General features: G+C 55.6%; 1 protein-coding gene across 5 annotated transcripts in view; it reads right to left on the reverse strand.

Moving 5' to 3' along the window:
• Positions 1-768, reverse strand: part of ZMIZ1 (zinc finger, MIZ-type containing 1) — a 182,973-nt gene that overhangs the window by 72,069 nt on the left and 110,136 nt on the right. The gene's annotated exons all lie outside the window — the stretch shown is intronic.

Here is a 768-nt window from a genome sequence, read left to right on the forward strand (position 1 = left end):
AATCTGGGGGCCTTTCCAAGGGGAGGAGGAGCCAGATACCCTTGATGAATTGAAAGGCAGGGCAAGCCATGGCCAGCATCGTGGACTGGGGCTCTTAAGAAGGAAAAAAATATCAGCCCTGGGATCTCAGCCCTTAGGATGCTATGGTTGGGGCCAAGCAGTACTGCCTCTTCACTGCCTCAGTTTCCCCATTTGGGATGCAGGCAGTATTCTGGGATGCATGGTAGAAAGCTGCAGCCCTGGGAACGCTGGTCCCCTCAGCAAGGGGAGCCCATGCCCCCCTCGGGCCCCAGACAGACCCGGGAGTGTGGTGTGTAATTGAATTTGGCCTAATTACCTAATTGCACTGAGGAACAGCCAGGACTGACAGAGACCTCGGGTGGTGGGAAGCAGGAGCCAAGAGGCAGTCCCCAGGTTGCCTAGGTAGGCTTTCAGGGAAGCAGTGCCAGGAACTAGCACCTTCCTGTCCCTTAAGCCCCAGGTGGCTTGGAACCCTGGTGTCACTGTTCCCATTCTAAAGGTGAGGTTCAGAGGGAAGCATGTTGCACAAGGGACACCATGTCAGAGACGTAGAGAGGAAATATGAACCCACATTCCTTCTGCACCTGGGGCCTTTGCACATGCTGTTCCCTCTGCCTGGAATGCCTTTCCCCAGCCTCCTTTCTGGGCATATTTTCTCCTTGCAGCCTTCCTGCTAAGGTCATTTCCTCAAGAAAGCCTTCTCTAAGCTCCCAGGCTCGTGCCCCTGACACCACCAACCCCCACCCC

The sequence above is a fragment of the Myotis davidii genome, unplaced genomic scaffold (assembly GCF_000327345.1).
Source record: "Myotis davidii unplaced genomic scaffold, ASM32734v1 scaffold513, whole genome shotgun sequence".
Taxonomy (NCBI): domain Eukaryota; kingdom Metazoa; phylum Chordata; class Mammalia; order Chiroptera; family Vespertilionidae; genus Myotis; species Myotis davidii.